Here is a 17,314-nt window from a genome sequence, read left to right on the forward strand (position 1 = left end):
AAGTACAATTTGCTGCTGTAATTTACATTAAGTGCCACCTAATGATTCATGCAAAAAGCTCACATGGTTCTACTGCTGTGTCAACTGTGAGCACCCTGAACACTAGCAGAAGCATCAGCGCATGTTTAGGGTAAATAGCAGTCAGTCAGTTTGGAGACGTGAACTAGAGGAAACAATTCAACCAAAAGGTGCTCTTTAATATAATTTATTATAGTGACAACTTAATTTTTAAATGCCTTCTTTTTCATACATATTTAAACTTTTGTATCTTTTTAAACTAATGCAACTAGGGGATTTTAGATGATTCCTTCTGACAGCAGCACAGACAAAGGTTGCTCTGTGTTAACTATAAATTACTTACATTTTTTATAAATGTTGTCCACTGTACAGATGTTTTTGTGCTGCTTTATGTGTGATCAGATCAGACATCTTCTTAATACTTGCTTGTTGATTAGGTAGATGTAAGAACTTTGACTGGGATTATATAATTATATTATATCATGGATGAGGGACACAATGTGTTTTGTATTGGAACATACACTGTGTTACGTCTGGTTCGGTTTGGGTAAGACGGAAAAACAGCCGAGTCCGTGTAGGTGACAAACATAGTGATTTTATTGCACACTTCTAAGACAGAAGCATGGGAAGACAAGCGTACAGCCACAGATCTCCAAAGAGTGGACCGCTCCCCATCCTTATATAACCCATGATCCCATGATGACGTAACACAGTCAGACCTTACTGGAAATGATAACAGTTTTGGGCCTGTTCAGAGAGTTTACCTAATATGGACATCAACTGCTAGTTGTTAGGGAAAACAAGTGTGTATTACATTCGTGCCTTTTGTGAAAGTATATCTGTCAGAAAACTGTCCTCAGACAACCCTCCTATTCTTACTAAGGGTGTGTGTACACATTCATGTGTTGTATAAGAGCGTGCATGTACTTTCAAGGCCTGTGTACGTGCAGAACGGAACATGGAACCAAGGCAGGGTCCAGCAGGCCCCACAGGCTTCTGAGTAATTACAGAACTGTGAAACAGCTTTAAGCAAATAACATGAATAGTACAGAACAACAATAGACTGATTAGAGTACTGATAATCTGTGTAGATTAATGTTAACCTAGATATGGTTCAAAGATTATTCTGTCAACTGGTTCAACAATGGTAAATGATTAATGATTGATACTTCTGATTATAACTGTGATCATAAGAATACAAAATAAAATATCTCCTGGTCACATTCCTCCTCTTTGGGCTGGCTTGCCAGCCCAACTCACACCAGGATTTATTTCCAAACCAAACAAACAGGTTATGACACTTATCAATCCCAACGCCTCCGTTGTTTTCCAATTTTCCCACAACCCAGCTGTTCTTTTAGCTTCGGACTCGAGTTTCAGCCTGACACGCTTCAGGCCCCTTTACCACCTCCTCTTGGAGTGAAGAAACGCCCTCGGATTCTTCTTTCTTCGACTTCCGGGGTTAGACCACCCTTCAGTCGCTACACAGATCTGTGTGTTTGTTGTCCGTTGTGACCGCCGTGTCCCCCTTTTTGCCAAAAGCCTCTCGAACCACGTTGGTCTCTGGTGTTCCTAGGTTTCGCCAACCCCTTCCTGGTTATCGCTGTGGTTATGGGATCCATCTTCTCAAGGAGCCCCAAGGCCATGACACTTGACCCCAGTTGCTGTGAAGGGTCCCCATATCTCCGTGTCCCCGTCTGGCGTCTGTTCCCTTCTCTGCAAGAGACAGAAAGCCAACACCTCTCCTGCGCTGGCTCTCCTAACCTAATGTCGTTGACTTTGTTTATTCCAATCCTATGCCCTGCTTATGTGTGTAAGCGTGCATGCATTTAACCCTCTGCACGTGAAGTCAATAGCTCCAATATATCAATCCGATCCGTTGTCGGACGAAGCTTTTGACCTTCACAGACTAAGTGCCAGCTCCTTATAAGCACATTTGCAAGGTGTGTATAAAAACGAACAACAGACCTCAAACAAATTGGGCATTCTCAATTCTAACATGAGTGTAGTACTCAGTTTCTGATCATCTAATTATGCTTCTCACTCGTTCCCTAAATTGTCTAGAAACCTTTAATTTTGCCATACCTAAATTATTAAAACACAGACCAAATGATAGACCCCCTATATAGCTTTTGGCCTTTATGAGCACACTTCAATAATGAGCAACAACCTGCAATCTGTACCAAAAAATCTTCATGGTCCCACCTGCAATTAAAGATCAGATGCATTTTATACCTGTTTTAATTCCTCCTTATATAGAACCTCCTCAGTTTCAGGTTAGTAGCGATTAGTCTCAATCAATCGTTCTAGTTGTATTTTGCAATTCAGCTAAAAAGCAAACCTGTTAAAGTAAACAGCTTATTTACAACCACCTGCAACTCATAAGAGTAATAAACGGTTCAGCACAACAGACAAGTATCATGTTCAGGTTTCCCCAATCATTAAACCACTATTATTGCCAGAATTTGCTTTATTCACCCTTTGGGCAATGTTATTCCAAGAGAGAGAGCCCCTAATGGCCAGTTAGTGGGCTCTAGGTCAAACTGTCCCCAAATTTGTTATTTGTTATTATTACTTGTTTTCATGTCACTTGTCTGTTTTCTACTGCACCCTTCTCACCAAAGCAAAGCAAACATCAGCAGCACATTGACCGTAGTCAGGCATCCTCATTCCATAGGTGCTATAAAACATTTCCTGTACAAGAATCACAGTTTTCAAGACAGGGTGTGTCTCCCCCAACACTCTCACCAGAATACAGTGTAATAGCATCCCCCACTCCTAACCCATAAACACCGTCTCTTCGCACATCCGCCCAGAAATCCTGTAATAGAAAAACATTAAAACTGTAACCCTGTAGGGAAGAAAATGTAAATGGTAACGCTGCGCAGTTACCTCTGTAAGCAACACAAGACACAAAAATGGCATTTACAGGTTCACTCATCCTCGAATATTTTGTCATCCTTCTACTCCTGTAAAAAGAAACACACATAAATTCATCCACCCTTTTATCCTATCTAGGTGGAGGTGGTTAACCTTGAGTCATGGTCAAGTCTGGTCATCTTTTACCAGTCAGTCCGTTTGTTTTTATTTCCAGTCTTTCATCCATTCATCCATTCTTTCTTTCTTTGCTGATAGTGAAACCTGTCGTCGCATTTAGTTTCCACACTCAGCAAAATGACGTCATCTCAAAAAGAAAACAAGAACTTGAGTTTGGATTACCTCGCTGAATCCTTTTTTAAACAGGGACTCTCGTTTCTAATTGTCCCCACAAGTGTTTCCTCCAGAACCCATTTCAATGCGGAGAAACTCACTTACAACAATTTTCTCGCCGACGTGTAATGCTTGTAATTTCCGTTGTGCAGATCTGCTTAAAGAAAAGATTCACAAACAAAAATCAGTGCACTGTTCAAAATATGAAACAAAATAAAATGAAAAATAACAAAAACAAAATGCAGACGCCCGGGTCTTAGGACTTGTCACTGAATATTCTTCCCATCAATAAAAATACCAAACCTAAACCTACACAGAGTCAAATCAACACCACTGCAACCTTTTCATATTCATAAACCTATATGTTTTGCGTTCGTGAAACAAAATTGAACCATTAAGTAAGTTGAGCTCTTGAAATGTTTTAATTCTCTTAATTCTGCCAGTTTATTTCAACACTTATTCAATGACTTTTATTCAACTGCTACTTGGTCACTCGAATTTTACCTGTTCAAATTGCCTAGGGTTCAACAAAGTCTAGATCCCCGTTATCATGAAACTTGAACGGGTGTACGATGATTTCCTTACAGTAATTTAGAATCATCACTCAACCTAGCTCTACTACTGGCACTGCGTGACTTTTCTCCCACTGGAAACCCGAATTCAGTACAGAACTTTAATGCCTCAGGCAATCGTGCTCAAAGGCTGTCCCCCCTTCTCTTCTTCTTTGTCCGTGTGTTCCTCCTTTATTAAATCTCCATCACAATGACGTGGCGCTCTGAAATAAAACTCACACTGTTAATTCCTCGTTTTCACTCTGCACCACTGCTCAGAGTGTTTTCTTTTCTTTTTAGTGTACAGTAAACAATTAAGTCGAGGCCTTAAGCCCCAGATATCTCGCACGGGCATCGTTTTCATAACCAAACCGCTCCGGACTCCGCTCCCCAGACCACACAAATGCCCTCTGGGCTTATTATTATAGCAAATTCTGTATTTTACGTTGTCGTGTGCAGCATTGAGCCTTTGTCAGTAAAGCATTCTTCATTGCAGCAGCTGGAGCATTGTGTGTCACTTCTTAGTAAATTCAATCAACATTTTGATTTTAGTGCATGGGTATGTATCAGTTTTTACTCCCTTAGCGAGTGCATAAGTGTTCATGTGTGTGTTTCTCTTCATTCTAAGTCGGCGCATGCAGAAGTGTGTATTCGTGTGTTGGTGTATGTTTGTGTTCATCACCTTCCTGTTCTGTAGTTTAGGTAAACCAGCGGCCTGACGCATGGCCTAGAGTCCTCCCCTCCTCTTTGGGTCTGTTTTCATCCGTTGTTGCAGCTGCCTGCATCTTCTCCTTGTAACTTGACCCTTTTGCTTCTGTATGGTCTTTCATGGTTTACTCCTGCTGTTGGAGCTTTGCGTCAAGTCTGACGACCTCCTGCTCCAGCAAGCTTCCGCCTGATTACAAGTCCTGTACGTGAAACTCCAAGTCTGACTGATGAGTTCAATTAGCAGCCAGCTCCTCCGGAGCCATGCTCAATTTCTGTTCTGATGCCTTGAGCTCTTACTGAGGGCAAACACCTCAGAGTCTTTCCTTCCACGTCAGATTGGAGTCTGTTTATGTTGTCCTTACTCTGCTCCACGGCCTTCTGCAGCTCTTCCGTTCGGCTCTTCTCAGAGGTCAGCATTCTTTTGCTCACCCTCCCTTTTCCTCCGGGCTTAATGCGCGTCTCGTCACAGCTCTGTCAGCTGACGCAGCCTGGGAATTTCCCCCGTGTAGTGAAACGGGCTTTAGGTTTAGTGCTCTCCGTCTCTGCTGCATGAGATCACTCTTTTGCAGCACTGTTGACATCCTCAAGTTGTTGTTGTGAGTCCAGCTGCTGTGGCCTTCAGGGGTCAAAGGGTCAAAAATGGTCGCGGAGAGGGCAACGATGGTAGAGGGGAGGGTAGGAGTCCAGGTCAGCTTCGGCTTTCAGAAAAAACAAAAACAAAAACAAAACAGGCGAACAGGAAAATGATGTTGTGTTGGCTGTGCTGTGTTGGCTGAGATCTCGTCTCCCCCCTTTTTTTTTTTTTTTTTTTCACCATATAATCAACTCATAACCCCTCAAGTTGACAGGACAACACAGGTACGTGTTAAAATTCTTAAGATCCTGTTTAGAAACCTAAAAAAGGAATTTCCTATCATTCAGTAGTCATTTGTCTTAAACAATCAACAAAAACATGTCCCAAGTCGACCCTTTTAACCACTAAATTTGTCGTGTCCTCACTTAATCATCAGACCAGTGTCTTTGTCTTTTGACGTTACGTTGTTGTCCTGCAACCCAAAGGGTTCATTTGTCAGTAATGTATAAACTATATCATTTAAAAACAGGTGTATGTTAAGTGTCGCTACCTTAACCTTGCATGTACGTGCACATGTATGTAAGCTGTTTCTTCATTGCATGTATGGGTGCGTCTGTATATGGGTTAATTTAACTTTTTCTCAAACGAGGCATCTCTCTAACACGCACATGTGTCTGTTCCACACACTTCTCATACCTTTCTCTGGTTGTGTGTGGTTTTACTTGTTTCAGTGATTTACCAGGAACATCTTTTCCTTTTCTCCATGTCTTCCGCCAGAGGTTAACACTGGTGAGATTCAGGGAGACAGCACCCAGAGCAGTTCAGCGAGAAAAACCTGCCTCAAACTACATTCTCTCTTTTTTTGTTTTTCCGGGAGGGGTGAGGACAACTCTGGTGTCCAGCCGTGAATTTTAGCCAAAGCTTGGCCTGTCTTCTGCTGCCGTACTCAGGTTTCCAGGTTAAGAAAAAACACCTGTATGAAGACACTAAACATACATTTAATATTTGTATAAACATAACTGCCTAAATCATTGAACTCTTGAGGAGGGTGGATTTCAGAATCAGAATCAAAATCAAAAACTCTATTGTCATTGTCATGAGACCAACGAAATTAAGAATGGTCCCCGATCATTGCATCATCCCTAGCAATATAAAAATATAAACAAAACAATAAAATTCAATAAATAAAATAGATAGAATACTTAACATACTAAGTATTCCCACAATCATGCTCCAGACCGTGCATAGATTAACACCAGAGTGGCATGGTGGACATTTTTGTAGTATTCAGATGTGTTATTGCAGTTGGGTAACAGCTGTGTTTGAGTCTATTAGTCCTTGCTCTGATTGCCCTGTACCGTCTGTCTTAGGGCAACAGTTCGAACAGGGAGTGGCCAGGATGTGAGGTGTCTTTCATGATGTTTTGGGCCTTTCTAAAACAGTGGGCGTTGTTTGACCCTATACTAACATTAAACCCCACCATAACAATTTCTCACTCACAAACTTCTGTGCATCCATTTAATCATGCGAAGCCAGCACAAAATCACACACCTACCCCTACAGCAAAGCTTTAACATAACCACAATGCAACTCCTCCCTTAAATGGGAGAAATCACCCTAATTCAACCAACTCTATATAAAACGTCAAACAAAGATAAACCACAAACATTTCTACACTTCTGTGTCTTCCACGCAGCACAATAGGCAGAAAAACACCGATTACTCACAGTCTACAACAAAAGAAAAACCTGCTCTTTTCACAACTCTCACAGCTAAAGTCAAAACTCTTACCCAGTGCCTCTGAAATAATAAAAAATCACCAAATACTCGGTTACTCTTTTCACTCGCGCCCTCTCACTCCCTTCTTCCTCATACAGCATACACGCTCGCTCCCGCGGACCCGCTCGGCCCCGCGGGCTCACTCGGCCCCCACCTTTTTTCCCTCACAGAGACAGAGAGAGAGACCCTTTTCCTTTTTTTATTTCTCCAGCACACATACACACACAGAATCCCAACTGAGAGAAAGAGGGAGAGAAGAGAAAAGAGTTGTAGAGAGGAAGTTTTTTAGCAGGAGTTTCACAACTGCCAGTCAAGTTTGGAGACACCTTCTCATTTAATGGTTTTTCTTTATTTTATATTGTAGATCTTCACTGAAAGCATGAAAACTATGAATGAAAACATGAATTTATTTCATAATTTTTTTGTTAACTCAAAACACGTTTTATATTTTGTATTCTTAAAAATGACCACCCTTTTCTTTGCTTACTGCTTTGCACACTCTTGGGATTCTCTCAATGAGCTTCATGAGGTAGGCACCTTATTTTCCAACAGCCTTGAAGGAGTTCCCAGAGATGCTGAGCACTTGTTGGGCTTTTTGCCTTCACTCTGCAGTTCACCTCACCCTAAATCATCTCAATTAGGTTTAGGTCACAGGGCTTGCAAAATTTTAAAATCCCTGGTAGCCCTTCGGGCAGGCACTCTTTAGTTTTTGGTAGCCCGAAATAAATTTGAGTAGCCCGAATAAAAAAAGATTATTTTTATTGTATAATATTGTAAAGGAAACAAAACATCAATCAAAAAATTGTTAAAACACAAATTACAACGACTGTGTAAACATTACAATCAACTCAAATATCTGGTTCTAATTAAACAGAATTTTCTGTGAACTTGTTAGAACTGTGTAGAACATGAATTAGTCTGTGTCAGATCCTGAATCTGAAATTTCCACTGAAGTCTCGGATGAGAAAATGCCACTCGACGTTGAGGGCATAGCATCTCCTTCATCAGCTTTCTCTTCCTGTGCATTGCCCTCCATTTCACTGCTCTTTGTTCTTGTTGGGGTTTTATGATCCAGGTGTCTTGAACCTTTTCCAGAAAACATCCAGAAACGAATCGACTTGTCAGGGCAAAAAGATTCAACTGTTTCCCCATTAATGGAGAGTTGCATGCAGTCATTCAGTGTTTCAGGGTGTAGAGAGTTACGATGTGTTGTCTTCACTCGGTTCATGCAAGAAAATCCTCTCTCACAGATGGCTGTCGATGGACTAAGTGTCAGCATTAATTTCACCAGCAACAAGATATGAGAGAGATGTTCTGGATTCTCTGAGAGGAGATCTCTGTACAAGCAATCTACTTTGCGACCCCGGCGTTCTGCAAGCCACACTTTTAGATCCATCCATTCTTGTGGAATTTTCTCTTTCTCTTCTGCATCTAGCAAACAGGCAAAATGTGTGACAAGATAATCCACCTCTTCATCCCCATAATTTGCTAGTTCTTCTCTGGGGTAGGGAAGAGTGGAAGGGTCAAAAACCTTGAAACAAGAGAGGCTTTTCATGGAGATTTTTAAATCTGTTGTCCATGTACTTGACTGTGTTGTCAATAATCTTCTGGATCTCTGCACCAAAGGTGTCTTTGTCTGTTCCCTCACCTCTTCTAGCAGGTCGCTGACTTTTTGTTAGCTGAGCAAATGCTACCATCCTGGTTCGCTGTGAACTTTGTGTCCAAGGTTTTCTGATATTCTCCTGGTTTTGTTTTTAGGCTGAGTAAGCGTGATGTTGTGCTCTCAACTAACTGATTTGTTCGTGTGATGTTTAGGTTATCATGCTGAAAATCAGTAGAGCACTTGGATAAGATGGTACTGTAGTCCAACATGAAATGCAGGAAGCGAACAAATTTCTCAGTCTTCATCTCCTGCACCACCCCCTTGGCTGCATCCTCGGCTTTGACATCACTTCCTTCTGCCATGTTCTCCATATGAACAACAGTGGGAGTGTAATTTTTTTCCACAGCCTTTAGACATCTCAGCCAGCTTGGAAGCCACCGTGTGCTCTTCAGCCCACTGAAATGTGCCAGCCTCTCATTTAGCAGTTCACTTATTTCTGTCAGCTCTCTTCGCTTCTTTGGGGAATAGTAGTACATCTTAAAGATGGTTTTCAGTGTATCTTCAAATTTCACCAGGTACTCACAGCCTTTCACGCTATCCAGCACGGCTAGCTCTAGTTTGTGTGCCACACAGTGTGGGGTATCCTCTGTTTCAGTCTCCCAGCTACTCCTGTTTTCTGACCCATCATCACTGCAGCACCATCAAAATTTGCACACACTACTTTCTTTTTCCATGTGTCCTCTCTGATACCCATGGTGTTCACTGCTTCATCAATAGCCTCTAAAATACCTGCAGCATTTGCACTCTTGACTGGCTGACATTTGATCATGTATGTGGCTATGTCACCATTATCCCTCACATACCTGACGTGAACCAACTCCTGTTCTATTATACCAGTGTCTGTACTGCCATCTGCAAGAATGGATAAGAACCTCCATCCATCCATTCGCTTCCGCTTATCCTTTTCAGGGTCGCGGGGGGTGCTGGAGCCAATCCCAGCTGTCATAGGGCGAGATGCGGGGTACACCCTGGACAGGTCGCCAGTCTGTCGTAGGGCTAACACACAAGGACAGACAACCATTCACACTCACATTCACACCTAGTGGCAATTTGGATTATCCAATTAACCTATCCCCACAAACTACATGTCTTTGGACGGTGGGAGGAAGCCGGAATACCCGGAGGGAACCCACGCAGACACGGGGAGAACATGCAAACTCCACACAGAAAGACCCTGGCCTGATGGTGGAATTGAACTCAGGACCGTCTTGCTGTGAGGCAACAGTGCTAACCACCGTGCTGCCAGATAAGAACCTGCTTTCTTGAATTTCCTTTTCAATCTGGTCTCTTGAAGTTTGTGCTATTGCTCCAATAAACTCTCTGCAAGCATGGTCATTGTGGTAAGTGGAACCAAGATCTAGGCCATTTGCTTTCTGAAGTTTGCAAAGACTGCTAAATTTTGCCAGTGGTAGTTCACTCTTTGCAACATAGTACGCAGTTCTAAACAGCTTTTTCAGGACTTCTTGTTGTGCTTGGTTTATTTTTAGTATGGTTTTTGCAATTGGTGTTTGTTCTGGGACAGATGCTGCAGACTGAGCACCAATGCATTTCTTGTGATGCAGAGATTTCTCATGAGTTCTGATGGGGTCTTTCCTAAAATTACTGGTCCCAGTAACAAAGGTGCGTGTCGACTCAGCAATAGAGGGAAACTCACGACACACCCGGCAGAACATCATGTTATTTACCTTGTCATATTCCAGCCACAGAAATTCTTTTGTCCATGAATCCAAAAAACTGCGCTTTCTTTTGCCTCGTAATCTGATTTATCATAACTTTTCCGCTTTGTGGTAGGCCTTTCTTTGCCTGTCCCTTCTTCATCCTGACCTGTCTTTTTTGGCTCAGCAGAACTAAAATACCTGCGTAAATCCATCTGTCTTTACACATGCCAGAGATTTTTTTTTTAAATTCTCTGCGCAGTCAACCTCTAGCACGTTTAAGCTTGCTGCGGGAGATTTCACGTGCCACGTTTGAAGAGTAAGCTAGTGAGTGATGTTGTGTCCTGTCTGACTATACCATATTGCACCACTAGAGGGTGGTGTCATGAAATAAGAGGAAAGTGCAGTTGGGAAATTGTAGAGTTAGAATATAGTTAAGACGGCTATCTGATAACTCGATATGTCTCCCTGTTACCTCTACAATGTAAAGTTATGTGCTGCATTCATTAAAGAGCACTGTTCTTTGATGAGGACTCAGCTAATTACTCAGCTACATTTGCGAAAGAAAGCAAAGGCATTGTCATATATTTTTACTTCCTATGATAGCCCGACGGGCAGGGCTGAGATAGATTTTGGTAGCCCAACTGGAAATATCACTAGCCCCGGGACGTCGGGCTAGCAATTTTGCGAGCCCTGAGTCAGGTGACTGTGGAGGCCAGGCCATCTGGTGCAGCACTCCATCACTATACTTATACTTATTGGACAAGTAGCCCTTACACACCTCCTCCATGCTTTATGGTGGGAACCACGCATGTGGAAACTCTGTTCACCTTTTCTGTATCACACAAAAGCACAACGGGTGGAACCACAGATCTCAAATTTGGACTCATCAGACCAAAGCACAGATTTTCACTGGTCTAATGTCCGTTCCTTGTGTTTCTTGGCCCAAAGAAATCTCTTCTGCTTTTCCTAAGTAGTGATTTCTTAGCAGGTAGTTGACCATACCCATATGGAAAATATATATATAAATCTTATAAAGTTTTTATCTGTCTTGTGTGAAACTTGTATGAAAAGCTTACAAGAGTGAAAACAGATATAAGATCCCTTGAAAAATTATATAAATAAAACTTGTATGTTTTGGATACTTACTAAAAATATATGAAAGTAATGAGAAAGTGGCCACTTTCATGAGTAAATCATATAAGCCTTATATGATTCACTATATGAAGAAGGCCACATCTTATGCAAACCATTACAGGTGACTACATAATGAAGCTCATTGAGAGAAGGCCAAGGGTTTGCAGTGGTGTCAACGAAGCAAAGTGTGGCTATTTTGAGGAATCTAAAATATAAAACATTTGGTGATATGTCTCTATTTTTCTTTGCTACATAATTCCATATATCTTGCTTTATGTATTTGCTATACTAACTGGTCCATGACTGCCTTAAAGTACAGTTCCTTAATACGATGCATCATAACTGAACTTTCAATCTGTCCCGTCTGTCTCTCTAATCATTTTTTTTTTCTTTTCAGACCTACAACATACAGGAGATATGTCACTTAACTCCACCTCAAACAATTTTCTGGACTATTTTTGCTCCTACAAGTCACCAAAATTCATTCCGTTCTATGCAGTGAGATTCATCCTCATACTCACTATTTCTGTTCTTGTTTTTTATGTGGGTCATCAAAGATGGCGAAGGCAGCGCTCCTTTAAAACAGCAAGTCACTCTGACATCTTCACCTACCACGTGGCTGCCATGGAGCTAATCTGGGTCTTGGGGTGCTTCCTCATCTATTATGGCACATACACTAATCACTTAATGAGTGAGACTGTAGGATCACACGCTTCTCGTATTGCTTATTACGGAGAGATATTTTTCCACATCCTGACCTGTATAGAGCGTTATCTGGCTGTTGTTCACCCCATCACCTACATGAGTTTAAGAAATGCCCGTGGGGTCAGGATCAGAAACAACTGCATTGGCTGTGTTTGGGTGCTGAGCTTTGGACTGACATGTCTTAAAGTTTTATTACCTCCTAATTACCAAACTGCCCCACTGTTCTGTATTTTGGCTCCCTCCATAATAATCATATCTTTCTGCAGCCTCTCTGTACTCTGTGTTCTGATTCGCCCAGGGCCAGGGGAAGCAGCTAGGGAAAGGGAGACGTTGCACCAATCAAAGCTGAGAGTTTTCTACACCATCCTGGCTATAACCTGCACTGTGTGGCTATGGGTTGTTGGTTTTCTTGTATCAAATTCTCTCAAGCAGTCACTTCTGCTGAGCAGCACTGGCAAGTGTTCAATGTTGATGTATACGGTTTGGTTTAACTTGCCCAGCAGTTTGGTGTTACCTCTGTTATATCTGCATAGGGCAGGAAAACTCTCATGTTGTAGTTATACCAACAAGTAAAGACAACCACAGTCTTAGTGTGTGGTGTAATGTGTTTATATCAGTGTGTTTTGGGCTGCTCTTTAAAGAAGGGAAACTTCCATCTTAATCTTTTTGGGAAGAAAAGCCATATTTCATCAGCTGCATACAAAAGAAAGTGATTATAAGGTACATACTGGGTTGATCATGTGTCGTTATAAAGTGTGGCATCACATAATTATGTTAAAACTTTGAAGAAGGTTCTGGGTTGATGGATCAGTTTGCCATATTGATTTAATTCTTTGTTTGAATGGGGAAAAATGCAAAACAAAATAAATGATGTCTTCCAAAGTCACATACAGAATAATGGCTGCTCTCTATGTAAATGACAGCACAAATCATCTTTACTGTTTGTACAGTGCTTGTTGGTGCTTTGTGTTTGCTTATATGATTTATTATATAACTTGCCGAGAAGTGAAATTAAGCTTTAACCACACACATTGATGTGATATTATCGAACTGTGTACTCGCATAAGGCCTGCCATGTAGAAATCATTCATAAGCCTGGAAACTTGCGGGCCTGAAATATGAAAGAACATTCTCTTCCCAATTAGTATATTGTTGAAAACACATGATTGTACCAAATTCCCTAGATAGGGCTGTTTAAGGCAGGTTTTTACCAGCACATGTTCTAAGAAATTAATTATACATTATAGTGTAATATACTGTATATATATTTGTATTTTAAACAGTACTGCAGTGTAGAATACTTTTCTGAAAATAAGTAACCAGCTGAAATCATGAAAGACAGAGAATAAAAAAAAAAATAATAATTTAATGCATCTTATTCGTCAATGCTTTTTTCCAAAAGCTCATTTGCTAGTTCTGGGAACTGATAGCTAATGTCTGCGTCCAAATGGCAGAATGAAACTCAAATCCATAGGGGAAGTTTCTAATTATGTAGTTATTGTTATTGAGGGTTGTAGGAAAGCATATTGTTAGAAAATGGGCCTGGCTATAAATTATTACCCATGCTAATGAAAGCTTTGCCTAATTCCAGCTTTAAAGCAGATTGTGTTTAGCTCTGTACTGTATGTGATGAAGATTCTGTGGCCAGATTAGTTGTTTTTTGTATTTACAGTAAATATTGTAAATAGACTTCTGTTGACAGAGCTGGTAGATGTAAGGTGGTAGACAGTGGATCTCTTAAATTTGACATCTCTGAACCAATGTGTCATGAGTTTTGCCTTCCCATGCATCACACCTGCATCCCATTAAGTAATATCTGTAGGAAGGCTGCAAATTATTGAGATTTTCCATTGCACCTCACATGAGCCTATCTTAAACACTACTGAGAGTTGTCTGGTATCCATCTTTTGATTTTTTTTATGCTGTTACCAAATTAAAATAATCAAAAATATCTACTTCCCAAATGAGGTCTCTTATCATTGGAACTTTTTCACTGGCTTGTTTATCTCTGCTATTTATCCCCTTTTCCAAATTTACAGGCACCAATAGAGGCTCACAAAGTTGTCATATTATTTGACGGTTCTCACTGTATGACTTCAATTCAACCACTGCTCTGTTATTCACCACTCTACTGCCTCCACGTCACCACCCCCTATCGTCATTTAAGCCTCCATCACTGCAGGTAGCAGTAAACTTTAAAGCAATGATTGCCGGTCATCCACTGCAACATGTCCATCTGACGTAAGAGCCAGACCTTGGGCTCCATACAGAGGGTCTGATGATGCTTTGATTTTAGACAGGAAGGAGTCACTGCCTTAAATGCCTACAAATGTTTCATCAGGGAGAGTGTATGTAATTGATGTCATTTTCAAACATGTTTATTTTTTATATATGAAAGCCCTACACATCAGTGTTTTACCTGTATTCTGCTGTTGCCCCAGTGAGTTACAATGATGTCCACTGGACATTAATGGGAGACTAGAGAAATAATGAGAAAGATTTATTATTGAAAATCCTCTCAAAGCATCCTTCAGCTTAACATTTAACATTAACATAAAATTACTTACACTAAAAGTATCATTTAACTCTCAGCTGACTAAACATGAAAAAATGCACTACTGTATGTTGTGTACCTTGACAGGTAAACAATTAATACTTATTTTGAATTTACTTCAACGATTTTAAACACTTTCACTTCACAAGTATTTTGGAGAAAGGCAAAACCGGCATTTGTGAATGTGAATAGTTTTTACCCTCAGTGAAAAAGGTTGATGGACTATTGCTGTCACCAGGCAGGACTGGCAGAGAGCATGGACACTCAAGTTTATGAACATTATTGAAAATGAGCCGATGTAGGATTTTCAAATTGATATTATAGGCACATCTACTAAAACAATTGTACAAGTTCAAATCTCAGTGACCTCTGACCTTGAGGTCGAGGTCACTGAGATTTGAATTTGTCCAAATCTTAGTGACCTAGACAGATGTCACCTAGTCTTTTCTATTGATACCATAAGTGTATTTTTTTTTTAATATTTCAGACAAATTTGGCTTCAAGGTCAAAGTCAGCGGACATGTTTCCTGAAAATCTTGTGAGCTAAATAACATGAGAATGAAGCGATGTAGGCTTTTCAAATCCTTACCATAGGTACTAGGAGAGTGAAGGATAGCACTGGGCACCGCCAATATATTCAATGTCTGTCAGCAGGATTAAGACTTGGAAAAACAATAAAAGGAAAAAAAAACACAATTTAAGTTTTTATGGGTTACAGGTTGAGTCATGAAGTGATTTAAAAATTCCATTCAGTTCTTACATCACCTTTCAGACAGAAAGTTAACTGTTTCACTGCACCACAACAATTATTTGTACAAAAAGGGGGAAACTGAAATTAATTTGAAATTAATTTAGTGAATTTACACAATTTCCCTTTTTCTATCAGACAAATGAAAAAATGTGAATAAGGGACTTTAACCCTTTACAGGTGATCGGAGCGGGCACGCTCTGTTTTGCGTAACTATTTTTAAATCCCGGTAGCTCTGCAACCACGTAAGCTAGCGCAATCATTTTTTTTGCATATGAAACTGGAGGAGTTGTACTTACAGCTTATGCCATCAGCTTGTCCTAGGTCACAGTTTCCTTCCACATATAGCTTTGCAAAAACTGCATAAAAATCACTTGCAGCAACAAAAACATGATATTCCAGAAACACGCTTCGCCGATCCGATCAGCTGTTTGCAAAACTTCCTACGTCCATGAGCGCGAACTATCACATGACCGCATGACCTGCCCGAAACCGGAAGTGACGTCATTTTGCGGAAATGTAGATTTTTTTACCATCGTGGCCTCAAGAGCTTATACTTGTGTTTTTAAAAGTTATGTTTGACTTCATGACTTTCTGTGTCGTTTCTGGGATGCTTAGGACTCATACTGCACTGCTGGAAATAGTTTATTTTGATGCATATGCTGTTATTTTGCAAATTTGCACTATAATATTTATTTTTGTTTTTCCTGCAGTATATAAAAATTGGTGTATTTCAAAAATAAAACTATGAAGACAATTAAAATAAATTTCCTGTGGTGGGAAACTAGTTTGTGCAACTTTTTTGTATTTACAGTTTTGAGGGATGTTAAGGTTCAAAAATATTGGGGATGGAGACAAGAGATAAACCACAATAACAACACTGGTCCGGTCGGGTTGAGTCAAACGATGATTTTAATGATCACACGCGTGGGAGATGGACACTGATGCAGACAGCCTCAGATCTCAAAATGGTGGAGCATTGCTCAAACTTTTATAGCCTCTGGTGCCTCCACCTTATCATAAAAAGCCTAAACATTCACATGCTTTCTCTCACACAGCGCCTAAGCTACGACCTTGGCTCCCTGTTTATCTGCTCCTGCTGAGATGGGGCAGAAAACTCCAGCATATTCTGTTCTCTTCTAATCAGACAAATAAGGCAATGACTTTTCTGCAAACAGTATTTCTTATAACTCAGCAGTATAATGCATCATAAACAATATCATTCATTCACAATAAGTCAACAGTTTAATATAATGCACATCAGTTTAACTAATGCAATAGCTATCAGCTTCTTCTAATTCAGGAGAATAATGCAAACTAAAACTACATAATAATTCACAATCTTTAATTAGGGGTATAACATGGCATAAAATAATATTATAATCTAACAGGGATAAGCCTCTTAAATTTCTCTAACTAGAAATATATGTTAAAAAAACAAAAACGATTTTCAATTTTTTTGTAGTTTATTGCACTTTTTTGCAATTTATGTAATTACTATGCACCTAATGCAGACATATTATTAAACATATTATCTTTCTCATCACACAAAAAGAAAGAAGAAAACAAAAATATTCAGGAATTAGAAAAAAACATCAAATCACTAGAAGAAGCCTACGCGTCCCACCAAGATCAGGAAACATTGAACAAAATATGCAAAACAAAACTAGAATTAAATGAAACTATTAATAAAAAAACACAATTCCTTATACAAAGACTTCGCTTGCAGAATTTTGAACACAGTAACAAATCAGGTCGATTTCTAGCTAACCAGCTAAAAATAAATAAAGAAAAAACAACTATATGTGCTGCTAAAGATTTATCGGGGAACACAATATATGATCCTGGAAGAATAAACAACATTTTTAGGGATTTCTATGAAACTTTATACTCACCACAAATAAACCCATCTAAAAATGAAATTGATCTGTTTCTTGACAACGTAAATCTCCCAAAATTACTAGACAGTCAAGCAATGGAACTGGATTCGCCACTGACGCCAAGTGAACTCC

The 17,314-nt window shown here is 40.1% G+C and overlaps 1 long non-coding RNA gene across 1 annotated transcript; it reads right to left on the reverse strand.

Moving 5' to 3' along the window:
• Window positions 1–593: 593 nt before the first annotated feature.
• Window positions 594–7,144, reverse strand: LOC145422301 (uncharacterized). The gene is made up of 2 exons (XR_013903594.1): window positions 6,273–7,144; window positions 594–6,047 (listed from the first exon to the last, which is right to left on the reverse strand). It is a non-coding gene; the product is annotated as an uncharacterized LOC145422301 (long non-coding RNA).
• Between the last annotated feature and the right edge of the window lie 10,170 nt (window positions 7,145–17,314).

This window comes from Astatotilapia calliptera, chromosome 3 (genome assembly GCF_964374335.1).
Source record: "Astatotilapia calliptera chromosome 3, fAstCal68.1, whole genome shotgun sequence".
Taxonomy (NCBI): Eukaryota; Metazoa; Chordata; class Actinopteri; order Cichliformes; family Cichlidae; genus Astatotilapia; species Astatotilapia calliptera.